Raw genomic sequence first — 27,323 nt, 5'->3', positions numbered from 1 at the left:
AAACCCTCACTTTTGTCATTGGTCTGGCATTGGCAAACCACCCAAATCCCAATGACTTCCACCAAGAAGCCTCATCTCAAAGCAGCTGCCTCCTTATTTTAGGAACCTGCATTCTGCCAGAATAATCACTATCCTAGAATTCCCAAGGAATTTTGTTCCACCTTCTCTTCTTAGGACTTTTGTTACATAGTGCAATGCTAAACTTTTTAGGGTGACAATTTGCCCCTCTCTAAAATGAGGCCTAAATAAACACTAACTTCATTTTTCCAGATCTGATATTCTTTGGTTCAACCATCCTAAGTACTTTTAAAAGGATACAGGTCCTCAGGGATGGTGGCAGTGGCCAACATTCTAAAAGCAGGATCTGATAATTATATCTACTGTATAAACAGGGCCTAGCTGTACTGAAATATATATCCTAGTGATATTTAAAGCTATCAGTTTCAAAGTATTTTTTTAATTCAAGAATTTGTGTTCTGCATGTGTTCTCGATCATAACCAAACCAAATAAGATTACCCCAACTCACTTTCACTTCAGTTTAAACTCATTAGCTAAATGTTGATCATTTTCATTTGGAAATCAGCCAACATCTGAAATACATGACAAACTTATGAAGCTGTTTCTGAGGGAAAGCTGTAGAATTTGGGCAAATTACACAGCAGATACCCACAACTTGAGAACCCAGAGCTAGTTCAGATTTGATAGTGCAGTCTCATCTATTTTATGTATATCTCTGTATTTCATTTCTATGTTGGTTGTTTGCTGGCCAAACTTTAAATAGACAGCTAGGTTCAAACCAGCTTTCATTTAATTTTGTGATGTCCCTAGGCAATCTAATTATACTTTCACAGTTTCAGGCTTTGTAGACTGAAATTTCAGACAATTATTGATGTCATAATAGATCACCATTATGAAACATTCTATGTCAAAGGCAGGACACAGTGTACAGAACACTGTATTAGAGAGAAATTCTCCTCACTCTTCGTGGTAGTCACAAAAGAACTCAAAATGGGAATTGGCAGCACATATTTAAAAAGAAGATAAGACAGGATAAACCAATTTTTTATCTCTTCCGCCCATTGTTTTGAAATGGGTTCAAATTGAAGAATTAGTAAAATATAAAAGAGCTTAGAGTTACTATAATAAATAACATTTATTTTTCATGAAAATCCTATGGATTAATAATATAGTCCTTTATTGCTTTCCAGTCTTGAAAATTTACTGTTTTTATTCTGGGGGGGATTTTTGCTGGGTCTTTATATTGTCTACAATCTGGGATCCAAATAGATTTGGCTGCCTGAGTAGACACAATATGTGTCATCCCAATGTGTTGTGCTGATGGTGTATATATGACTGTGTATATTTGACTCATTGGATGCATGTGACATCTGAATATAGACATGTAGCTGAGAAGCAGTGAGAAGACCACATAGAGTGCAGCAGACAGGGCTGGATGGCTTTTGGGTGCTTCTCACTAACGTCGCAGTGAGTGTATTTAAATGTGAAAGGCAATGAAGATCTAACCATGAATCTTGACTATCCTTCAGTGCAAAATCTCTTCTTTAAGTAACACATTCTTTGAAACTATGACAATTTCCATTTCAAATTATTTTGCTTATCTATTTTCTTGCCTCTAAGAACTCTCTGCCTCTTCTTGGCTTCACATTCCTTCAAGTACTGGTTCAAATAGTACTTCCTTAATTCTTACTTTTAAATCTTCAGCCTCAGGAATCTTTCCTCTCTCAATAAAATACTACATTACACACCACTCATTTGTTATAAATTGCCATAATGAAATGTTACATTACAATCTTTCATCTGTGTTACTTACACATTTGTGTGTGATTACACATGTGTGCTCTCACGTGTGTCAATGAATATGTATGTGTTTATGTCTCTGTGTCTCTGAAAAGGCTGTAAGTTGGCAGAGGGATTTCTACCTATTTCCCCAACTCCCTAACATTGCTACCTGGTATCCCGGAAGGAACAAGGCAAGGATCTGTAGCCCAAAATAAAAGATTCAACTATTCATGGTGTTACTTTCCAATTTTGCCTCAAATCTTGCAAAACACTACATATCATCATTTATTCAACGGATATTTATTTAGTCCTTAGTTTGGACAAATCCTTGCCCTGGACTCTAAGGATATGCCATGAATAAAACAGTAGTACCTATGGGATAATATGTTTTAGTGTAATACATATTAATACAAACATAATTTTATTTCTCTCTCTCTAAATATTCTTCTAATATTTCTAGTAGATTGAGCCAAGTGTATTAAATACAACACATATCAGTCAGTAATCATAGGATTCTGTGCTTGGTATTCTTAATATTCTAAAAGTGTAAAATATGATCTTTATAATTAAGAGTTTACAATCATGAAAAAAACAAATACATGAATAAAAAGTTAAATAATCACAGGTTAAAACTAAATTTTAATAAAATAACAAAATTATGATGATGATTTAATGATGACAGTTAGCACTTATTGAGACTTTATCAAGTGCCAGGCAGTCTTATTTACACACATGATATTATCGATCTCTCACAAAAACCTTCCAGGTGCAAATACTGTTTTAATTCTATTTTTTTTTCAGATGAGGAAACTTAAGCACAAAGAGGATAAATCAATTACTGAAGGAGCCCTTATATACTGAAGTTGGGTGTTCATAAATTATATAGTTTTACTAACTATTACAGCCCCATTCTGGTGTTGCCTTGGGGAACAGCAGTGTAAGGAAACTTTCCGAGGCGGAACATTAAGTAGTACAACATCGTTCAGTTTTTCTAGAAGGAAAGATGGTTAGAGAATTCTAAGAAATGTGATTGGAAAACTGGTGACAAGGAGGTCTGAGGAAAAGTTTTGGGAGTGAAATATGAGGTATGAAAATATTGTATTCCATATGATTACTTACTGAGGACACTCAGGGGATGCAATGACTCATTCTATGCATATCTGTCCCACGTGATTTTCCAAGGCCATAAACAGAATAACAATGGTGTTGATACATGGAAACTGCAACATGGACTTTTGCTTACCACAGTCAATATGGTGGCAGCCATTCTGAGTCTCTATCCTTCCAGCAGCAGAGAGCAAAACTGAATCTCTAATATGGCACTAATCTTGGAAGATCAGTGAGCCATCTGACATTAGGTTGATTACATAGGCCCTCTTCCGTCCGTCAAAGAAGAGGTAATTCTTTGTTTACACTGAAACAGACATTCATTTTACAGCAATGTGGCAATGGGTTTATGCTTATCCAACCAATTAACTTCACCATGTTACCCCATTGAATATTGAACTAAATTTTTGATGATTGAGTTATGGCACCAGCTTGGTGGCAATAGTTCATGAGGCTGAGGTAATGTTTTTCAGGGTATCTTTTTTTTTTCTAGAATGCTTTTACTGTGATGTCTTTGTTTTTTCCTCTCAAAGCTAGGTATAATGGTTCCAGGGATCAAGAACTAAAAATTGAAGTAATTTTTTTTACTGCTATGTCTAGTGTTCCATTAGTGGAAACATTTGTTTTTTATCTACATAACTGTGGGTTATATTAGTCTTGTTCCCAAGGAAGAAATACTTCTATTAGGGGACAAAGCAATGGTTTTATTAAACAGGGAGTTAACATTGCCAAATTGGCCACCTGCCTTCCTCATGCCAGTGAATCAAGAGGTTTACTTTATGAGTGAGTGATTAATTATGACTGTCAAGGGAAACTTGGGTCACTATAACATAATAGAGGCAAGGAGGACTAAGTCTGAAATGCTGGAGATTTCCTGGAGATCCTATTACCATTTTTGTGTCCTGTGATTAATTTCAACAGAATACTACAACTGAATCAGGCAAGTTGGCTACTAATCCAATCTTTTCAGAAATGAAAGTTTAAAATATATAATGCATTGTTGTTAACTATAGTCACCTTACTTTGCTATTAAATGTTAGAATTTATTTCATCTCTCTAACTTTATGTTTGAACCCAATACCTGTATATTTGTTCCCCTCCCCCCCCCCCACTCCTCCTTTCCAGCTCTGGTATCTGTTCTATCATTCTACTCTCTTACCTACATAAGATTAGCTTTTTTAGCTCTCACATATGCATGAGAACATATTTGTCTTTCTGTATCTGACTTATTTCACTTAACATAATGACCTCCAATTTCATCACTGTTCCTGCAAATGATACAATTTCATTCTTTTTAATGGTGAAATAGTATGCCATTGTGAATATATAGCACATTTAAAACAATCCATTCATCCATTGATGGACACTTAGGTTGATTCCATATCTCTGTTATTGTACATAGTATTGCAATAAACATGGGGGTGCAGTTATCCCTTTGATAAACTGGTTTTATTTTATTTGAATAATATCCAGTAGTGGAATTGCCAGATCATATGGTAGTTGTATTTTTGCTTTTTTTTTTTTTTGAGAGATCTCCGTACTGTTTGCAATAGTGGCTGTACAAATTTACATTCCCACCAAAAGTGCATGAGTCCCATTTTCTCCATAACCTTGCGAGCATGTTTTTTTTTTTTTTGGTCTTTTTAATAATGACCATTCTTTTTTTTGAGATGTTGCTCTGCCACCCAGGCTGGAGAGCACTGCCTCCTGGGTTCAAGCGATCCTTCTGCCTCAGCCTCCTGAGTAGCTGGGATTTCAGGCGCTTGCCACCTCACCTGGCTAATTTTTGTATTTTTAGTTTTTTTATTTTTAATTTTTTTAGTAAAGATGGGATTTCACCATGTTGGTCAGGCTGGTCTTGAACTCCTGACCTCAAGTGATCTGCAGGCTTTGGCCTCCCAAAGTGCTGGGATTACAGAAATGAGCCACCACTCCCAGCCAATAGTGACCCTTTTAACTGGGGTAAGATGATATCTCATTTTGGTTTTGATTTGCATTTCTTTGATAATTTGTGATGTTGAGCATTTTTTTCATAAGTATTGGCCATTTGCATGTCTTCTTTTGTGAAATGTCCTTTGCCCACCTTTTAATGGGATCGTTTGTTTTCTACTATTGAGTTGTTTGAGTTCCTTGTATATTCTGGATTATCAGTTCCTTGTTAGACAGTTTGCAAATATTTTCTCTGATTCTGTGTGTTATCTCTTCATTTAGTTGATTGTTTTGTTTACCGTGCAGAAGCTTTTTAGTTCAATATGGTCTTATTTGGATGCTTCTTTTTACATGTGTTTTTAAGGCCTTGGCCATAAAATCTTTGCCTAGAACAATGCCCTGAAGTACTTTCCCTACATTTTTTTCTTGTAGTTTTAGGGCGTTCAGTTTCACATTTAAGTCTTTAATCCATTTTGAGTTTATTTATATATGCACTGAGAAATAGGAGTCTAGTTTCATTCTTCTGTATATGGATCCAGTTTTCCCTGCATGATATATTTAAGAGGGTGTCCTTTCTTCGATACATGTTCTTGACACTTTTGTTGAAGACTAGTTGGCTGTAAACACGTGGATTTATTTCTAGGTTCTCTATTCCTTTTCATTGTTCGATGCTCTATTTTCATAACAATATCAGGTTCTTTGGTTACTATATCCTTGTAATATATTTTGAAGTCAGGTAGTGTGGTGCTTCCAGTTTTGTTCTTTTTGCTCAGGACAGCTTTGGCCATTTTGGATCTTTCTTAGTTCCATACAATCTTTAGGATGGTTTTATTTATTTCTCTGAAAAATGACAATAGTATTTTGATAGAGATTGTATTGAATCTGTATATTTATTTGGGTAGTATGGTCATTTTAACAATATTAGTTTTTCCAATCCATAAACAGGAAGGCCTTCCACCTGTGTGTCTTCTTTAATTTCTTTCATCGGTCTTTTATAGCTTTCTTTGTAGTGATCTTTTACCTCCTTGGTTAAATTTATTCTTAGGTTTTCCTTTTTTGTAGCTATTACAAATAGAATTGCCTTCTTGATTTTTTTCAGCTAGTTTATCGTTGATGTGTAGAAATGCTACTTATTTTGTACATTGATTTTGAATCCTGCAAGTTTGCTGAATGTATTCATTAGATCTAAGAATTTTTTGGTGGAGTCCTCAGATTTTTCTAATTTATAAGATTATGTCATCTGCATAAAACAACTTTACTTCCTTTTTTTTTGTGGTTTGGAGGTCTTTTATTTCTTTCTCTTGTCTGATTGCTCCAGATAGAGCTTCTAGTACTACATTAAAAAAGTGTGGTGAAAGTGGACATTGTCTTGCTCCAGTTCTTACAGGAAAGGCTTTCTGTTCCTCCTCATTCAGTATGATATTAGCCTTGGGTTTGTCATATGTGGCCTTTATTATGTTGAAGTATGTTCCTTCTATGCCTAATTTGCTGAGAGTTTTCATCACGAAAGGATGCTGAAATTTTTCAAATACTTTTTCTGCATCTAATGAGGTAATCATATAGTTTTTGTTCTTCATTCTGTTGATGTGATGTATTATCTTTATTGATTTACATATGTTGAGCCATCCTTGCATCCCTGATATAAATCTTTCCTCATCATAGTGTATCATCTTTTTGATATGATGTTGGATTCAGTTTGCTAATATTGTATTGAAGATTTTTATGTCTATGGTCATAAGAGATATTAGCCTGTAGTTTTCTTTTTTTGTTCCATCCTTGTCTGGTTTTAGTATCAGGGTAATGTTGGCCTTTTAGAATGAATTAGGGAGTGTTCCTTTCCCTCTCCAATTTTTTGAAACAGATTGAAGAGTATTGGTGTTGGTTTTTCTTTAATAGTTTGATAGAATTCAGCAGTGAAGCCATCTGGTCATTGGCTTTTCTTTGTTGTGAGACTTTTTATCACTGATTCAATCTCATTACTTGTTATTGGTCTGTTCATGTTTTCTATTTTTTTTCTGATTCAATCTTGCTAGGTTGTATATGTTCAGAAATTTATCCACTTCCTGTAGGCTTTCCAGTTAGGTAGTATAGTTGTTCATAGTAGTCTCTGATGATCTTTTTGTATTTCTGTTGTTTCAATTGTAAAGTCTTTGTATCTGATTTTATTTATTTGGGTCTTTTATCTTTTTGTCTTGGTTAATCTAGCTAGAGGTTTGTCAGTTTAATTTATCTTTACAAAAAAACAACTTTTGTTTCATTGATTTCTTGTAAATTTTTTTAGTCTCTGTTTTGTTTAGTTCTGCTCTGATATTTATTATTTCTTTCCTTATACTAATGTGGATTTGGTTCATTCTTGCTTTTCTGGTTCATTGAAGTGAATCATTAGATTGTTTATTTGAATATTTCTACTTTTTTGATGTATGCATTTATTATTATAAACTTTCTTCTTAGTACTGCTTTTGCTGTATCTCAGGTTTTGGTATTTTATGTTTCTATTTTTATTTTTTTCAAGAAACTTTTTGATTTCCTCTTAATTTCTTCATTGACTCAATGGTCATTCAGGAGCATGTTGTTTAATTTTTGTGTATTGTATACTTTCCAAATTATTCTTGTTACTGATTTATAGTTTTATTACATTATTATTTGATAAAATATTCATGTATTTGTATACTTTCCAAATTTTTTCTTGTTACTGATTTATAGTTTTATTACAATGTTATTTGAGAAAATACTTGACATAGTTTCTATTTTTTTAAAATTTGTTGAGACTCTATTTGTGGCTTAACATATCACCTATCCTGGACATTATTTTATGTACTAAATAGAAAGATGTATATTATGAAGCTGTTGGATGAAATGTACTCTGTCTATTAGGCCCATTTAGTGATCTGGAAAAGAGGACTTGAAATGTTCCCAACACAAAGAAATAATAAATATTTAAGGTGTTGATACCCGAAATACCCTGACTTGATCATTACAAATTCTATGCATGTAATAAAATCTCACATGTACCCCATAAATCCAAACAAATATTTTGTATCAATTTAAAAACAACAGTGAAGATTTGGCTCACTCTGACAGACAAGAGACCACAACCAACTAGAGCTTTCTGAGAGCTAAGGTAATATGTATCAACAATGGCAGAAGAAAGGCATAAATATCAGCTACAACCATGTGACCAGTTGCAGAAAAGAGCATCATAATGGCTATGAATGTTACTTTATTATTTTCACATGGATATTTTTCTGGATACATTAATCATTTTCCTTATTTTCATACTATATGACATGTTACATGTATATAGATGACTTAATTTCAATTTGATATCTCAGTGTCATTAGAAAGCATTCAGGGTATGAGTTTTTACCCTACTTGCAGGTTAACAGATTAGCCAGTTCCATAGATACTAGCAGAAGACATGACATGCCTGGGTCAGGGATAAAAGACAGTTTATTACTCACAACAGTAGCCCTAGCCTAAGTAACAGTATTGTGCCCCGATGTTATTCAAGCCCCAATTCTTACAGAATGATGTGATGAGAGCTATGTGTTGCCTGCCCATTGCATTGAAGGCATTGCAGGAAGGTAATACTGATATTAGGACTCCTAGATCATATAGAGAAAAATCTTGGCAAACCTGATTATACTCTCCTCTGGATAAAAACATTTTCTTTCTTACTCTAGAATAATAACTTCTATTTTTACTATCCTAAGAGGTAACAATTTCTGTCTTCCAAATGTCCTTGGAAAGACAGTACAAAGCAAAACAGCTGTTAATATCTTTGGTGACATGCAGAAATACACAATAGTTAAGAAAATTTTCCTCAAGAAAAAATCAATGTTTAAGTGATGGAATATTGAAAGGGAAGAAGGTGTCAGCTAGAAGAAGAGTAAAACCATCCTAAGATCGATAAAGGACTTGTGTTTTCTTCTGCAGAAAAGTTTATAATGCAATTAATTGGACAAAGGAGGTTGCATGGCACTTTTGGTGACTCAAATATTGTCTTTATTTGAATGATGGGTATAATCGAGAGAAGTTCATATGTTTGAAAAGTAGACAGAAGGTTGATGGTGATGTATTTTTCTGTATCAGCTTAGGTTAAGCTGAAAATACTTTTCTCTGAATGCACTTCTGGTATGGTTCCTGGTTAGGGCAGGCTGCAAGAGAAATTAGCAAAAAATTCAGACGGCAGAAGTAAAGCAGAAGGTGGACCTTCTGAAATTCAGTGTAGGGCACTAGATATTGCTTCTGCTTTCTCATGTTTTTGTGCATCTACTAGCTCATCTTGTTGGTATGTGGCAGCAGCCAGGCTTACAAGCCCTCCAGATCCTACTGGATCTTCCATTTCAGAATTTTCAAGTTCTGGAACAAGTGCGTTAGCAACTCTGTGACAAAGGACACTACATTCTCCTGCAGGTCCCTTAGGTCAGGTTAGAGGTTCTGAAAATCAGATTTGAGTTCTAATTTATCCTCATGAGTTCCAGTTTATCCTGATGAGTCCTAGTTTATTTCCACTCAATTCTACTCTATCCAGTGCAGCCCTCCTTCCCAACTGCTGACTCTGACAACCAACAAGACTTCAGGTACAACAGCCTGTCCATGATCTTCCTCATCAGATCCCATAGTTGTGTAAAGGATTACCTCATAATAAATTCTTTATTCTATATCTCTCTTTGTCATCTGCTTCTGTGATCAAACACCAATGGATCCAAATTCCAAATTCATTTTAACCTAAATTCTTAAAGTACTATTCACAGTAATATTTCTATTACTTTGTAACATTGAGTTCTCTATAATATTTGTAGATTTTTATCTTTAAATATTTATAACTGTATTACCATCTTTACAGCTTATAAACGGGAGACATTAATCATATTCTGAAATAATTTCATATGTTTTTCTATTGCTCCAAATACAAGAGGAATAAATAAATATTATTCCTTATAAATAAACTAGGCCCTACTGAGAAATAACTAATACAAACATAAATATATTATTGCTTGTAGAAAATCTGACTATACTAAAATGCTAGAATTTTTTTTTCTTTTTGAGACAGAATTTCACTTTTGTTGCCCAGGCTAGAGTGCAATGGCACAATCTCGGCTCACTGCAACCTCTGCCTCCTGGATTCAAGCGATTCTTCTGCCTCAGCCTCTCGAGTAGCTGAGATTACAGGCATGCGCCACCACACCTGGCTAATTTTTTGCATTTTAGTAGAGATGGGGTTTCACCATGTTGGTCAGGCTGGTCTTCATCTCCTGACCCCAGGTGATCCACCTGCCTCAGCCTCCCAAAGTGCTAGGATTACTAGCATGAGCCACTGTGCCCGGCTTAGAAAGAAATTAAGTGTGTCAGACTGTAAAAGAATAAAATAAGAGAGAAAAGAATAGAAAAGAGGAAAGAACACAAAATGAATTAGCAAGGTTAGGAAGAAAAAATTTTGTTTCCTCAAATCTAGAATTGATTGCCTTTCATTCTCTGGGAAAAATCTACATTGAATACGCAGAGAAAAATCATTTTCTTTATCAGTCATTGACTACATTAAGTGCATAAGGATTTTTTGGTAAAGTTTATAGACTTACAGCATTGATCATTAAACTAGTTATTAATCACCATTTAATCACTTCTCATATGCTCTCAAGAATTTTCTATTATTTCAATACAAAATTTCATAAAAATTAAAAGCTGTTAATAGAATAGTAATTCTTTTTTGCCTATTTTAGCACATTTATATGCAGCTTTTATATATTTGTCCCTAAAATTATATTTTAGTTTATGGAGCACCTTAAGGACAACCTCTTCAAAAACAAAATTGCACAGTTTTCAAGCTTCACGTACTCCACTGACTCAGCCCAAAAAGATGCCAATTTATTTCAGTTGAGATAAAAAAAACTTTGCAAAAATCACTAAGTCATAATGATTTTATAATAGATCTAGGTTAAATGGATCAATAAAACACAATAGCAGGGCAACTTCCTTCCCAACATCTACACAGAATCAGTATGCTAAAAAAAGAAAATAACAACAACAAAAAAGAAAAGCAACACACATATGAATTTAAAGAGAAGTAATAACAAGAAGGGGATGGGTGAGGAGAATTAGAGTTAAGAAATAGGGAAAATACAGCCATGAGCATTAAGACTACTAAATTGTCTTCATTTATTCATATATGTAAAATGCTTCATTCATCCTAAGTACCATCATGGGTTGAGGCTACTAATCAAAATAAAATTCATGCAAATATATGTACATGATTTGCAGATGAGCCATGGCCTCCAGGTTTCTGGAAAGTTGCCAGTATTGTCCTTGATAAAGCAAACTTCAAGCCGTTCCGAAGCTCTAAAATTGTCTTTTATTGTCTTTTCTTTGTTAAAGATGCAGAGGTCACACTGTGAGGGGAAAGAATGAGGTAGGAGGTATATTAGCCCAGATATAATCTTTATTTAAGAGATATGTGCTGAAGTCTTTACACTGCATGATAATTCTGACACTGGGATATCTAATATTTTCAGACAAAGAAGGATCAATTCAGCACAAAATCTTTAGAAAAGTATATGATCTTCTTTCATAGATTTAAAAAATATAGCTATTTTTAGTGTAATTTTTAAAATTTTCTAAGTATAAAAATAATTTTATAATTTAAAATTTATCTCAAAAAATGTTTTATAGGATAATGTTATTAGTTAGAACCAGGTTATCTTCTTTTGGCTCAAATGGAGAAGAGATACTGCACAGTAACAATTGTATATTATTGGTTCTATATTGTTCTGAATTATTTAAAGATCTTAAAGGTAGAAATGGTGTCTTAGAGAAATAGTGCAGTGTATTTCTTGGAGTATATAGTAACTCAATGGAAGTTAAAAAGGAATTATAAAGTTTATAAAAGTAAGAATTAAAAATTTATAAATATAGAGTACATTTATTGTTCATTCATTCACCAAGTATCATTAAATACTATATTGAGATCAAATGTTAGACATGTAGAGATAAATGTTATCTCCCCTCTTAAAGTATTAAAAATCCAGTAGAAAACATAGACAAATCATCAAATTGTAGGGGTATGTAGTGAATGGCATAACAGGAGAGCACAGGATGCTGTCACTCTTCAAAGGAAGAGCAAACCATTTTATGTAGACTTATTACATGTATATGTTTTATAAATATATGTATATGTTATATGTACGTGTGTGTGCAATTCTCGTGCTGTTATGTATTCTCCAGTGACATACTCTGTAAAGTCCCAAGATATGCATGATGAATAGCAAGATAGAGACTCAGGGAGGCCAATGGTATAGTTCCTATACTTCCTGTACGAAGGCTGGAAGGTTTGAGGTCCTGGAAGAGCTGATCAATCTGAGTCCAAAAGCAGGAAAAACAGTTGATGTGCCAGCTCAAAGATAGGCAGATAGTAGGAATTTTCTCTTATTCAAGGAAGAGTCAGCCTTTTTATTGCATTCAGACCTTGAGCTGATTGGATAAGGGCCATACACATTAGAAAGTGTAATCTCCTTTACTCCGGTTCAAATGTTAATCTCATCCAGACACACCACAGATACAACCAGAATAATGTTTGAAAAAATATCTGGGCACTCTGTGGCCGAATCAAAATGAATGATCATACCTGTTTTTGAAACTGGGCTGTATTTGTTGCTTTCTTTGACCTATAGAATGTGGCAGATATGTCATTGTGCCAGTTCCATTCTGGGTTTTGATTTTAAGAAGCCTGTTATATTTCATGTTCTCTCTTGAAATTAGCTGCCATATAAGAAGGGACACTAGTCTGAAACCATGATGCTTGGAGGAAGACTACACTAACCAAATGGAGTGACACTAAACCGTTTAGTAAAGTCTTATTTATCCTTTTAGCCTCAGATTAGCTAGTCCAACTTCCAAGCTTAACGCTGCTAAGTGAATGACCATACACAGAGCAGAGAACTACCAAGCTAAGCCTAATAAAGATGAGATATTTCAGAAATAATAAACTGTGAGTGTTTTAAGCCACTATGATTGGGGATGGTTTTTTACATAGCAGTGAATATGAAATAGGAATGAAGACAGTCACCAAAATCTTCATAGAGATGATACATTAAAATTAAATATTAAAGAACACATTGGCATTGTCTCAGTAAGCAAGGGGAACAAAATAGAGTGAATACTATGTTCACAAGGCATATAGGCAAGAATGAACACTGATATGGTTTGGCTTTGTGTCCTCAACCAAATCTCTTCTCGAATTGTGATCCCAGGTATCCGGGGAGGGCCGTGGTCAGAGGTGATTGGAACATGAGGACAGTTTCCCCCATGCTGTTCCCATGATAATGAGTGAGTTCTCACAAGATCTGATGGTTTTATACAGGGGTCTTCCCCCTTTGCTTGCTCTCTCTCACCTGCCACCATGTAAGATGTACCTGCTTCCCCTTCTGCCATGATTGTAAGTTTCCTGAGGCCTCCCCAGCCATGTGGAACTGTAAGTCAACTAAACTTCTTGTCTTTTTAAATTACCCAGTCTCGGGCAGTTCTTTATAGCAATGTGAGAATGGACTAATACAACATTTTGATAACCACAAGTCATTTGGTATTGTTGAAGCACTCTGCTTATTTCCTTCAATAACTATGGAGCTTTTCATGTGTATAAGAGTCCAGTTTATATTCTGGGCACTCAACAGAAAACAAGTTTGTTTCCAATTTTGTGGAGCTTATATTCAAGCAGGGGTGAGAAACAAAGGTAAACAACTGAATAAGAGAGTATCAAATAGTAATAGAAGCAGAAAAAAGGAATAAGTTTCATGTGCATCTGTGTGAAAAGACCACCAAACAGGCTTTGCGTGAGCAATAAAGCTGTTTATTTCACCTGGGTGCAGGTGGGCTGAGTCCAAAAAGAGAGTCAGTGAAGGGAGATAGGGGTGGGGCCGTTTTATAAGATTTGGGTAGGTAAAGGAAAAAGGGGCATTGTGCTCTGGCGGGCAAGAGTGGGGGTCACAAGGTACTCAGTGGGGGAGCTTTTGAGCCAGGATGAGCCAGGAGAAGGAATTTCATAAGACAGTGTCATCAGTTAAGGCAGGAACAGGCCATTTTAACTGCTTTTGTGGTGGAATGTCATCAGTTAAGGCAGGAACTGGCCATCTGGATGTGTACGTGCAGGTCACAAGGGATATGATGGTTTAGCTTGGGCTCAGAGGCCTGACATTCCTGTCTTCTTATATTAATAAGAAAAATAAAATGAAATAGTGGTAAAATATTGGGACGGTGAAAATTTTGGGGGATGGTATGGAGAGATAATGGGCGATGTTTCTCAGGGCTGCTTCAAGCAGGATTAGGGGCAGTGTGGGAACCTAGAGTGGGAGAGATTAAGCTGAAGGAAGATTTGTGGTAAGGGGTGATATTATGGGGTTGTTAGAAGAAACATTTGTCATTTAGAATGATTGGTGATGGCCTGGATATGGTTTTGTATGAATTGAAAAACTAAATGGTATAAGAGAAGGAAAAAAACAGGTACTAAAGGACCAAGAATTGGGGGGACCTAGGACATCTAATTAGAGAGTGACTAAGGAGGTTCAGCATAGCCTTTGACAGCAAAGATTATTTATTTACTTTAAGAGTTAAGAGTGGCAGTTTGGGGATAGCACCAGAAGATATCAGGTGTGATGGCTTGGAAAAACAGTGTAAACTGGCAGTGTAAACAAGAGCAGGGCATGGATGAGTAGTTGAGAATGGTGAATAGGAGTATGACTAGACAGAAGACAGTAGTGATGACAAGTTTTTTGGGGCACAGTCCAAGTTGGTCTGGTATCTGCAATGAGACTGGGGCCTAATAAAAAGAAGCATCTATACGGGAGTTTAAATGGGCTGTGCTTTGTAGCATTCTGAGGACAGGCCTGAATTCTGGGAAGGGAAAGTGGTAAAAGTATTGTCTATTCTTTTTTAAGTTGGTGGCTGAGCTTGGTGAGGTGTGTTTTTAAAAGACCTTTAGTCTGTTCTACTTTTCCTGAAGACTGAGGACTGTAAGGGATATAAAGATTTCACTGAATACTAAGAGCCTGAAAAACTGCTTGGCTGATTGACTAATAAAGGCTGGTCTGTTGTAAGACTGTATAAAGGTGGGAAGGCTAAATTGAGGAATTATGCCTGACAGAAGGGAAGAAATGACTGCGGTGGCCTTCTCAGACCCTGTAGGAAAGGCCTCTACCTATCTAGTGAAAGTGTCTACTTAGACTAAGAGGTGTTTTAGTTTTTGTGACTTGGGGCATGTTGAGTAAAGCTAATTTGCCAGTCCCGGGTGAGGGCAAATCCCTGAGCTTGATGTGTAGGGAAGGGAGGGGGCCTGAATAATCCCTGAGAAGTAGTAGAATAGCAGATGGAACACTGAGAAGTTATTTCTTTTAGGATAGATTTCCACGATGGAAAGGAAATGAGAGGTTATAAGAGGCGGGCTAGTGTCTTGTAGTATAGCATAGCCTGCCTTTGCTGGTAAGTGGCGATTAGGCCTGGTGGAACTGCCATCAATAAACCAAGTGTGATCAGGGTGAGAAACAGGGAAGAAGGAAATGTGGGGAAATGGGGTGAACCTCAGGTGGATCAGAGAGATGCAGTCATGAGGGTCAGGTGTGGTATCAGGAATAACGTGGGAGGCCGGATTGAAGTCGGGCTAGGAACAATGGTAATTGTGGGAGGCTCAACAAAGAGTGAGTATAGCTGAAGGAGCCATGGATCAGAAAGTATATGTATCAGGTGTTTAGAAGAAAATAGAGTTTGGAAATTATGAGAGCTGTAGAGAGTGAGTTGAGCATAGTTTGTGATTTTAAGGGCCTCTAAAAGTATTAGGGTGGCAGCAGCCGCTGCATGGAGACATGATGTCCAGCCTAAAACAGTAAGGTCAAGTTGTTTGGACAAAAAGGCTACAGGACACGATCCTGGTCCTTGTGTAAGAATTCTGACTGCACAGCCCTGCACTTCAGCTGTATGTAATGAAAAGGGTTGAGATGAGTCGGGGAGAGCTAGGGTGGGGGCAGTCTCTAAAGCTGTCTTCAAGGAATGGAAAGAGGAGTGGGGGAAGGATTTAGGATCTATGGGGTCAGCTAGGTTTCCTTTTGTGAGTTTATATAATGGTTTTGTTAGGATGGCAAAACCAGGTACCCAAAGGTGAAAGTATCCAACCATGCCCAGGAAGGAAAGGAGTTGTTGTTTTGTAGAAGGGATTAGGGTTTGGGAGATTAGTCGGACATGATCAGCAGGGAGAGCACGTGTGTTTTTATGAAGAATTATGCCAAGGTAGGTAATGGATGGAGAAGAAATTTGAGCTTTGGAGGGGGATACTCAATATCCTTTGAAGAATAAATGCTGAAGGAGCAGAAGTGTGTCTTGTTGAGAAGATTCAAAGGAGGGGCTATAAAGAAGGTCGTCAATATATTGAATAAGGTGAGAAGCAGAGGGGTGGAAAAAAAGTAAATCCTGAGAAAGAGCTTGGCTGAAGTAATGAGCACTGTCCCTGAAACCTTGTGGCAGCATAGCCCAGGTAAGCTGCTGGCACTGATGTGTGTCAGGGTCAGTCCAGGTGAAAGCAAAGAGAGGCTGTGATGAGGGGTGCAGGGGAATAGTAAAGAAAGCATGTTTGAGATCCAGAACAGAATAATGGATTGTGGAGGGAGGTATTGAGGATAGGAGAGTATATGGTTTTGGCACCATGGGGTGGAGAGGCAAAACAATTTGGTTGATAAGGCATAGATCCTGAACTAACTTGTAAGGCTTGTCTGGTTTGAGAACAGGTAAAATGGGGGAATTGTAAGGAGAGTTTATAGGCTTTAAAAGGCCATGCAGTAGCAGGTGAGTGATAACAGGCTTTAATCCTTTCAAAGCATGGTCTGGGATGGGATATTGGCATTGAGTGGGGTAAGGGTGATTAGGTTTTAATGAGATGGTAAGGGGTGCATGATTGGTCACCAAGGAGGGAGTAGAGGTATCTTATACTTTTGGGTTAAGGTAGGGGAATACAAGAGGAGGATGCAAAGGAGGCTTTAGATTGGGAAGAAGGACAGCAATAAGATATAGCTGTAATCCAGGAATAGTCAGGAAAGCAGATAATTTAGTTAAAGTGTCTCAGCCTAATAAGGGAACTGGGCAGGTGGGGATAACTAAAAAGGAGTGCTTAAAAGAGTATTGTCTAAGTTGGCACCAGAGTTGGGGAGTTTTAAGAGGTTTAGAAGCCTGGCTGTCAATACCCACAACAGTTATGGAGGCAAGGGAAACAGGCCCTAGAAAAGAAGGTAATGTGGAGTGGGTAGCCTCCATATTGATGAAGAAGGGGACGGACTTACCCTCCACTGTGAGAGTTACTTAAAGCTTGGCGTCCGTGATGGTCTATGGGGCTTCCGAGGTGTTCGGGCAGTGTCAGTCTTCAGCTGCTAAGCCAAGAAGATCTGGGAAGGAGTCAGTCAGAGAGCTTTGGGCCAGAGTTCCAGGGGCCCTGGGAGTGGCTGCCAGGTGAGTTGAACAGTCCGATTTCCAGTGGGGTCCTGCACAGATGGGACACAGCTTAGGAGGAATCCTGGGCTGTGGACATTCCTTGGCCTGGTGGCCAGATTTCTGGCACTTGTAGCAAGCTCCTGGGGAAGGTGGTTCTGGAGGAATGCCTGGCCATGGCGGTTTAGGTGTTTGGAAGTTCTTGTGTGCTGGAGATGTGGCTGGGGTTTGTCTCACAGTGAAGGCAAGGAATTGCAACTCAGAAATATGTTGCTACTTGGCTGCCTCTACTCTTTTATTGTACCCCTTGAAGATGAGGTTAATTAAGCCCTGTTGTGGGGTTTGAGGGCCGGAATTTAATATTTGGAGTTTTATTTAATGTCGGGAGCAGATTGGGTAATAAAATGTATATTGAGAATAAGACAGCCTTTTGACTTTTTAGGGTCTAGGGCTGTAAAACGTCTCAGGGTTGCTGTCAAACGAGCCATGAACTGGGCTGGGTTTTTATATTTGATGAAAAAGAGCCTAAATGCTATCTGATTTGGGATAAAGAAAAAGGAGCATTAACCTTGACTACGCCTTTAGCTCCAGCCACATTTTTAAGAGTAAATTGCTGGGCAGGTGGGGGAGGGCTAGTCACAGAAGGAAACTGTAAGCCAGACCGGGTATGAGGAGGGGAAGTGATAAAAGGATTATAGGGTGGAGAAGCAGAGGCTGAGGAAGAATTGGGACCTAGCTCAGCCTGGCAAGGAGGGGAGAGGTCAGATGGGTCTGTAGAAAAGGAAGATTAGAAAGACTCAGTGATGCTTGGGGTTGGGACTAAGGGGAAAGGTGGGAGGGAAAGAAGGAAGATTTGGGATGAGTTGCATTGGGAACAGAGATTAGGGAGGGACCAATGTGTAAAAGAATGCCTGGACATCAGGCACCTCAGACCATTTGCCTATTTTACAACAAGAATTATTTAGATCTTGTAGGATGGAGAAAATGGAAGTGCCATTTTCTGGCTGTTTGGAACTACTGTCAAGTTTGTATTGGGGTCAAGCGCATTGTAGAAGAAAATAAGGCATTTGGGTTTTAGGTCAGGTGTGAGTTGAAGAGGTTTTAAGTTCTTGAGAACACAGGCTAAGGGAGAAGAAGGAGGAATGGAGGGTAGAAGGTTGCCTATAGTGAAGGAAGCAAACCCAGAGAAAAGAGAGAGTAGAAAATGGAGGGAAGGGGTTTGGGGGTTCTTACACCCTAGAAAAGTGGGAAAGGGGTCAGGGCATGGAAATAGGGGTTGGGGCACAGAGATAAGACATCAGGGTGCAGAAATAAGGGATTGGGGCACAGAGATAAGAGGATGGGGTGTGGAAATAAGGGATCAGGGAGCAGAGATAAGAGATTGGGGCACGGAAATAAGGGATCAGGGCACAGAGATAAGAGGTAGGGGCATGGAAATAAGGGATTGGGGTTTCTATCCCCCTAGAAAAGTGGGACTTGCCACTAAGGGTGAAGGAGAAGGGGTTGAGTTGTTCTTGCCCCTCTGCCAGAAAAGCAGAGAAGGGGTAGAGACATGGAGAGAAGGGGTTGGGGTACTTGCCTCTCCCCCAGAAAAGCAGAACTTGCTGCTAAGAGTGAAGGACCAAGGCAGGCATCCCTGCATGGTCTGACACCTCTGAAACCTGGGTGAATAATCACAGAGGCGTCCCTGCAATGGTTAAACACCAGGTGAAGTCTGCCTTCTGCAGTCCGTGACTGGCGCGGGAGTTTTGGGTCCATGGATAGAGGTGTCTCCTTTGTCTCTACCAGAAAATGAAAGGAATTGAAATTAAGAGAAGGGAGAGATTGAATTGTGGCACCAAGATGGAAAGGAGAAAGAGGTTGAGGGATAATGAGGGAGGTTGGAGAAGAGAGTAAAAAGAGGCTGCTTACCGGATTTGAAATTGGTGAGATGTTTCTTGGGCTGGTTGGTCTAAGGACCTGAGGTCGTAGGTGGACCTTTCTCATGGAGCAAAGAGCAGGAGGACAGGGGATTGATCTCCCAAGGGAGGTCCCCTGATCCAAGTCACGACACCAAATTTCATGCACGTCCATGTGAAGAGACCACCAAACAGGCTTTGTGTGAGCAATAAAGCTGTTTATTTCACCTGGGTGCAGGTGGGCTGAGTCTGAAAAGAGAGTCAGCAAAGGGAGATGGAGTGGGGCTGTTTTATAGGATTTGGGTAGGTAAAGGAAAAAGGGGGGTTGTTCTCTGGCAGGCAGGAGTGGGGGTCACAAGGTGCTCAGTGGGGGAGCTTTTGAGCCAGGATGAGCCAGGAGAAGGAATTTCACAAGACAGTGTCATCTGCTAAGGCAGGAACAGGCCATTTTCACTTCTTTTGTGGTGGAATGTCATCAGTTAAGGCAGGAACCGGCCATCTGGATATGTACGTGCAGGTCACAAGGGATATGAGGGCTTAGCTTGGGCTCAGAGGCCTGACAATAAGAATACAAGAAGAGCTCTGTATATGTGTGTATGTGTGTGAGATATTTTAAGAGTGGTCACAGATGCCTTACTGTAAAGATGACATACACCCACAACTTGAAGAATGAGAAAGAGCCAGTCTAGCAAAGAGTAGGAAGAGAAACAATCTAGACAAGTGAGTGGCAAGGGCAAACATCCTCTGGTAGAAGAATTTGGCACATTGAAGGAAATGAGAGAATGTTAGCATTGCTTGAGCAGAGTAACAAAGAGAGGAATGTGGCAAGATGCCATGAGAGGCGAAGGAGGGAGTTGTTTATGCAATGCCTCTTAGGACATGGGAAGGATTTGGGCTATTATCCTAATGTATATCAGAAATACTGAAGTGTATTAATTTGCTATACCTGTTATAATAAATAACCACAACTTTAGTGGCTGAAAACAACACATGTTTATTATCACGCAGTTCTTGATGTCAGAAGTCTGAAATGGGTCCCCTTGGGCTAAATCAAGGCATCATCAGGGCTGTATTCCTTTCTGAAGTCTCTTGGAGATAATCTATTTCCTTGCTTTTCCCAGCTTCTAGCGACCACCTACATTCCTTGGCTTATGGCTGCTTCCACCACCTTCAATGCCAGCAGCATAGCATGTTCAAATATCTCTCTGAATTTGACTTATCCCCCATGTGTTATTAGATTGGCCCCACTCAGTAAGAAAATTTCCTCATTTTAAGGTCAGCTGATTAGCAACCTCAATTTCATTGACAACCTGAATTTCCCTTTGCCATATAACCTAATATATTCACCAGTTGGAGATTAAGACATGGGCATCTTTGGGTGGAAAGGGCATTAGTCTGCCTACAACAGGTGGTAAAATCAGCACAGTAGGAGTCCTCATAGAAGACATGGCATGAATGTAGGAATATGTTGATTTCCATATAGTCAGAAATTGTACCCATATTTATACGTATGCATACAAACAACTCTAATGACAAACAACAAATCATTTTTACATATTAAAAATAAGAAATCCTAATAGGTAATTTTGGTTGTTGAGTAAAGGTTTTCACAAGGATATTATGCAAGGGCATTTAACTTTCAAGTAGGCTAACAGAATAATCAGAGAAAAATCAGAGCATTTATAGTTCAAAGTATTATTTCACCATCAAACATTTTGATATCATAATTTTTGGGTTGGTTTTGTTAACAAAACAAAACCAAAATTCCCCGGGGTTTGTGTAGCAAAACACCCTCTCTCATTTAGAGCTTGTTTCAGGAAACAGGGATTTCATAAGGACTCTGCTGCTTTTCATTGCTTTTGTAGAATTGGCTGATAAGAGAAAGCTTTTGCTTTTCAGGGCCCATCTCTAAATCATAAACCATGTCTTAGAAAATATTTAATAAAAAAAAAATGTAAGTCAGAAAGAGTGAAGTCAGACCCTAATTGTAGTCATAGTCCTCCCTAAGGTGCAAATTTAACCACAAATTTGCTTTCCAATATTTTGATTCAGTAGTATTAATTTATGTATTTCTCCTTCAGAACTGTTTTCTTGATTTGCAGTTTGATACATATTCAAGGACATTCTTGTTACAATGTTTAACATAGCTGGAATTATACAATATTAAGATTAGGGAATTTACTTTTATTAGCTTTGCAGATCCCCTGGTGACATTTTTCAAGTCACATTTATTGTATCATAAATACCTTTATTGTTTTCACCAGTTCCTGTATTCCAAAGAGTAGAACCAAGAACTATTCAATTTGCCTTTTTTGTGTTTTACCCTCAGTGCTTTTAATGATAGGAAAATTCCCCTCAAATCCAAATTTGAGATCTCTAAGTTTACCAGTGTTTCTGATTTTCTAGAAAGTGATGTCTTGAGTACATGTAAGGATAAGCTCAATGCAGAGTAGGTGGAGAAAAATGTCTTGAAATGATTTTGTAGGCATTATTTACACACTGTCCTTTTTATTTAACTGTGGACTTGTCTTAGTTCATTAAATAAGATTTGCCTTTAAAAGTAATATTTCTTACATATTTTATCTGATTTTATCCTGGTAGGATGTATGAGTAAAAATTTCATAAATACAGAGTACATTTGTTAATATAGGTTTTAATGCCAGTTTGAGCATTTTTGAATACATTTTGAACAGTTTTCCAGACAAAACCATCACTAAGCATTAATATTCTACATAATTATCAACCTTTGCCTCATAAGATTATAATTTTTTAATATTTCTCATAGAACACCTTTCTTGAATTCTGAATGGTGAGTTAGAGGAAATTATAGAAGTGTTTTATTCCAGTTTGTACAAATTTATTTTGCTGAAACAAGGGTTTTACATATATGAAAAAAAGGAAAAAGACTTCCTCCAGATGACCATCAGAATTTTGAACATTATAAACAATACCATCAATATTTCAATTAAAAATACCAATTAAGACACAGTGATATCTCATGCCTGTAATCTCAGCACATTGGGAGGCTGAGGCAGGAGGAATGCTTGAGTTCAGGAGGTTGAGACTAGCCTGGGCAACAGAGGGAGACCCTGTCTCTCCAGGAAAAAAAAAAATTAGCTGGGCATTGTGGTATCCATCTTTGGTCCCAGCTACTTGGGAGGCTAAACTGGGAGGATCTCTTGAGTCTGGGAAGTTGAAGCTGCAGTGAGCTATGATTATGTCACTGTACTCCAGCGTGGGTGATAGACTGAGACCCCGTCTCAAAACCAAAAACAAAAAACAACTGAAATCTTGTTATCAGTTTCATTTAGTCTCGCATAATTAATTTTTATCCCTTCAGAACCAAAGGCATCAATAAGCATGCAGGAAGCCATCCACTCCTGGACCATGGTGTTTTGGAAATTCTGATTTAGTCCTCTGGCATACTCTGGCAGGTAGTAATGTCAGCTTACACCAGGACTCCTGTAAGCATTAATCTACTCGTTTAACTACCAAGAGCCTACAGTAGCTGATATAGTCCTAACTGAGATTATCATTCCTTAGAAGTTTCCTCCAAAAGATGTAATTTCTTTCCTATAGCTTATATAGCATGAGCTTTAAGGGCAATGTTGTGGTTGGGGGGAACATGTTTTATGATATGACTGAATGCTCACTGTAAATTTTATAATAGTCACCAAAAATATAAGAACAGAGGAGATTAAAATTTCCTGTTGAGGCATAATCTATCATTCTTTAGAAAGGATCCAGTTAAAGTTTACCCTGTATATAAGAACATAATGTGAATACTAGGAACACTGAAAAACCTCCAGAGCTTTCGAGCCATTCAGTCGAATATGTGTTACATGTGCAGCCACTGAGAAGGGTATTAAAAACATAAAGACAACATTTTAAAGAATTGATTTGTTCTAGCAATATCATGCCAGGCTTTGCACATGAACATGAGAACACTTCAGTCTATCCTGAAACCAAATGACTGGAAATAAGTTCTTATTAACAGTATCTTACTTGTACATAATTGACCTATGGAAGTTGAACTTCTCTTTTTGATTTGACAGCTCTTCCGATACTGTTAGTTTGACAAATAGAATGGCTCTCTTTCACAATTATGGTGATATAATAAACAATAGAAAATACCAAATCTATCTATTTCTAGTCACTCCTCGTTAGAAGGAAAATGAGCAAGTATTGCACAAAAGAGTAAGGATGTCAAATATATTTAAACAGTTTTATAATTTTAAATTTCATGCTTGAGTTTGGGAAAGGCAATATCAAAAAGATTGGTGAGAGGACACTGATCACTATATCAAAATATGAGCTTAAGTCATGGGTAAATTATTGTAGTCGTGAGTTCTATTAGAGTGATGGTATATTAAATAATAGAAGAAGGTAACATAAAACAACTACTTATTTCAGAAGTGAAACATTTTATTGTTTATTATCAAATAATTTATAAGTAGGATGAAAACTTAACAGGATTGCACGTGAGAGAATTCTGATGGGTTAAGGAAACTCTGCAATCTGGGCTGATTACACAGAATAATCCATTAGCCTTTTTTATGAAAAGGCTAAATACTTCCAGACCAATTTTAAATTATTAATCCTCTACTCTTTATCATACCAAGCTTTATTTGTCTAGTAATTTGGATATGTTTACATAACCTTATAAAAACGTATGATCAGATGCTAAATTAAAGCTTTCAACTTTAGTTTTAAAATATTAACTTATCAGCATAAGGGGATGCACATAACTTGCTGAAATTTTTACTTTAATTAGAGGGATTACTTGTTCATTAACTTAATTTAATAGTAGCCCAAAGTCTTAAAGTCAATTAATAATCTTGGAAATCGCATTTAAATTGCCCCTACAGAACAACACAATCAAAATGGATATAACCTGTTTCTCAGACAGATAACCTTTTATAATTTCACCAAGATAGAGTAGGCAGAGATTAGTGATTAAACTCACAGGATTTGCAACATAGGTTCCACTTCACAAGTTCTTTTAAAGGGTATTAATATTTATAATTCAATTTAGTTACGCACATATGTTTATATTCTCATAATCTTACATAATTTATGGAAACAATAATAATCTTTCCCATAAACATAGCATAGGAAACTTAGCAAACTCTAATGATTAGATTAGCAATAAAAAATTATACTCAGGTCTTACATAAAATATGCTTGCTGTGATAGACTGCAAAAATGGCAGGACATTCTTCTGCCTTTTTATGCATCCTTCCCTTTGTAATGTGACTTTGCAGCTCCATTCATTAGAAGGTGGAAACCTTTTCACTGTTTCTTGAATCTGGGCTTGGCCATGTGACTTGCTTTGGGCAAAGGGACATATCAAAAGTGACATAAGCAGTGGCTAAAAACCAAAATAAGACTGCTCTCTCTGATCTCGAGAATGTTGCAATCACTGAATGAGTCCAAGTAAACCTGCTGGATGAAGAAACAGTTGGTAAAGTCATTGCTGTTATCCAACTGACAGCAGGCCTACTGCCTGATACATGAATGAGGCTCTCTGAAAACCCAGCACCAATGAATCTGGTTCAGAGAAGAAGAACCAGCCAGGCGAACCACTGAAGCATAAAAATAAATATTTATTGTCTAAAGCAAATTGTTGTTTAACACAACAAAAGTTAACTGATATAAAAACTAGTACCAGGGGTGGGGTGTTGCTATAACAAAACCTAAAACATGTAATAAAATACTAAAATACGTAATATTGGCTTTGGATGGACACTGAAAAAACAGTGAAGAAACTGTTAGTGAAGGTTGAGACAGTGGCAGACAAAGTTGTTCTATAGTGGAATATTTGGCAAAGCTTTAATCTGCAGAAAATTGGAAGATAGAAAATGTACCTAATGAACTTGTGCATCTAAAAAGATTTGATGCTAGATGCTGAGCGTGTCAACTGGCCCCTGTTAGCTGCATATAATAATATGGAAACAGACAGAATAAGTTTAAAAACGAACAGTTTTGTTTACAAGCAGATTTTAGAAGAAATAAAAAGAAGCCAGGAATTGCTGGGTCAAAAAATAAATTGTCTCCCACATTGGTAAAAATTAACAAAGTAGGAAATGGCCTAGTATAAACATAGACACAAATGTGGCTGGTTATAAGATCCGTTTTTAAAAAAACCTCTAAACATTCTAAGGTGGACAGAAGAGTCCTCAGTAAGATAAATTGTCTCCTAATAATTCTACGGGCATTTTTTTTTTTCATAGCAGCCTACCACATCTAAAGTGGAGGAAGACCTGTTTTGAAATGAATTAGATGTGAATTTTGGAAGTGGAGAATTTTAGAAATTACATACAATAGATGTAAATCAGATTCATAGGCAATCCATGAGTTTTTAAAGAACATTATACTAACAAAAGCACTGCCAGCTTGGACTAAAATCAATTACAAAAAGAAAGGTTTCTAGGCTTCCAACATTTTGGGGGCAGAAATCAGACTGAGAATCATGGCCGTTTCTAGTTCAAAAGATGAAAATCCTAGAGGTGGAGGCAAGAGATCCAGAGAAAAACAGACAGACAAATCGCTCTCAAGGAGCAGAAATAGAACTTAACCAAGGAGCTTACACAGACTTAGAGCAGGGGATCCTTTTAACATGTGCCTGGATGGACTTCAGAATTGGTTAGACCAATGGCTGCTCTATGCCTCCCATTCCTCATTTTTCTGTTCAGAAGTATCTATTACAATTACTCTGCTCCCATCTCACCCTTGTATATTAGGTTGGTTGACCACAGATAACTTATATTTTTAGTTCATAAGTCTCTGGATGAAGAGCAGCTGCATCCAATGGGTCACATTTATACCTATATTAGAAACAAATTATAAGAACCTGGACTTTGAATCAGATGACATAATTGAATGAGACTATTGAAATTCTGGAAGTAAGCATATTTTTCATTTAGGAGAAACAATTTGTGGCTGAAAACAGTCTGCAATAGATTTTAAAAATTGCTACAAATGTTCCGTCTCTTTACACATATAATTTTACAACCTGATTTTGTAGTTCCTTCCATCAACGGTTGGTCTATTTCATGAATCTACCTGTTCTTTCTAGGCTTGGTCATGTGAATTACTTTGGTCAATGAGACATGAACAAATACGATATAAGCAGAGGCTTTAAAAGACTTGCATATTGGAGCTTGCTCTCATTTTCTGTACTTGGAATTCTGCAATTGCCGTCATGTGAACAAGCCCTGGCTAGCCTCCTGGATGATTATAGCCAAATCACCTCCATCACTCAAGGTGACATTGAGTCAACTGCCTGAAGCCATCCTAGACCATCCAGCTTCAGCTGAAACAGCCCAGAAGAATAATCATATGAAATAATAAATTATTGTTGTTTGAAAACTACTAACCATTAGAGTGGTTTCTGACTTATCGGAAACTAACATATATTACATTCTTCATGGCGATAAGGTGAAAGAAAAGATGCATAATTTCTTTAAGCCAAAATTCCAAAGCAACTTAATTCATTGAAAGATTTACTTTGATTAAAATAAATGTTACACAAATGAGGATACTTATAATTCTTCTGTATTCATTTATCAAATGTTAAATATTTTAAAGAAGATTTTATTTTATTTTAAGTTCCAGGATACATGTGCAGAATGTGCAGGTTTGTTACACAGGTAAACGTGTGCCATGGTAGTTTGCTGCACCTATCAATCCATCACCTAGGTATTAAGCCCTGCATGCATTAGCTATTTGTCCTGATGCTCTCCCTCCCCTTTCCCCTCTGACAGGCCCCTGTGTGTGATGTTCCCCTCCCTGTGTCCATGTGTTCTCATTGTTCAGCTCCCACTTATGAGTGAGAATATGCAGTGTTTGGTTTTCTGTTCCTGTGTTAGTTTGCTGAGGATGATGGATTCAAATGTCATCCATGCCCCTGCAAAGGGTATGATCTCATTCCTACTTATGGCTGCATAGTATTCCATGGCATATATGTAACACATTTTCCTTATCTGGTCTATCACTGATGTGCATTTGGGTTGGATCCTTGTCTTTGCTATTGTGAATAGTGCCACAATAAACATAGATGTTTATTTATAATAGAATGATTTATATTCCTTTGGGCATATTCCCAGTAATGGTATTGCTGGGTCAAATGG

At 37.3% G+C, this 27,323-nt stretch overlaps 1 long non-coding RNA gene across 2 annotated transcripts in view; it reads left to right on the top strand.

Annotated features, from left to right (window-relative positions):
- Nucleotides 1-26,567, top strand: part of LOC129052418 (uncharacterized) — a 137,220-nt gene extending 110,653 nt beyond the window's left edge. Inside the window, exon 5 of one of the 2 annotated variants that reach the window (XR_010138868.1) lies at nucleotides 26,270-26,567. This is a non-coding gene — a long non-coding RNA (uncharacterized LOC129052418). The remainder of the gene's footprint in view (nucleotides 1-26,269) is intronic. The other variant, XR_008517444.2, reaches the window with a different exon arrangement.
- Nucleotides 26,568-27,323: the final 756 nt, after the last annotated feature.

This window comes from Pongo abelii, chromosome 22 (genome assembly GCF_028885655.2).
Source record: "Pongo abelii isolate AG06213 chromosome 22, NHGRI_mPonAbe1-v2.0_pri, whole genome shotgun sequence".
In the NCBI taxonomy this organism is placed as follows: Eukaryota; Metazoa; Chordata; class Mammalia; order Primates; family Hominidae; genus Pongo; species Pongo abelii.
This window is presented reverse-complemented; position numbering and strand designations above follow the sequence as displayed.